This window comes from Cariama cristata, unplaced genomic scaffold (assembly GCF_000690535.1).
Source record: "Cariama cristata isolate BGI_N322 unplaced genomic scaffold, ASM69053v1 scaffold25307, whole genome shotgun sequence".
NCBI lineage: Eukaryota > Metazoa > Chordata > Aves > Cariamiformes > Cariamidae > Cariama > Cariama cristata.
In genome coordinates this window covers 384-615 of record NW_009627450.1, presented here as the reverse complement: position 1 = coordinate 615, position 232 = coordinate 384, and positions in this window count along the sequence as shown.

Sequence of the window (232 nt, the reverse complement as noted above, 5' to 3'; positions counted from 1 at the left end):
AATTACGGCTGCCTGCTCCCTCCAAATCCAGGCTGAGCTGCTACTTGGCTTCCCCCCTGCCCCACCCTGCCACCCCCGTTTCCTGGATCTGCCCCTTTTTCCATGCCAGCATCAGCACTGCCTGCCCGCAGCCTGGCTCCGGGCTTGGACCAGGTGGGCTCCGCTCAGCACGTTGGAGCCTGTTGGGGCTGTGCGGGGCCTGGGGCTGCTCTGGGCTTGTGCTGCCCTGGGA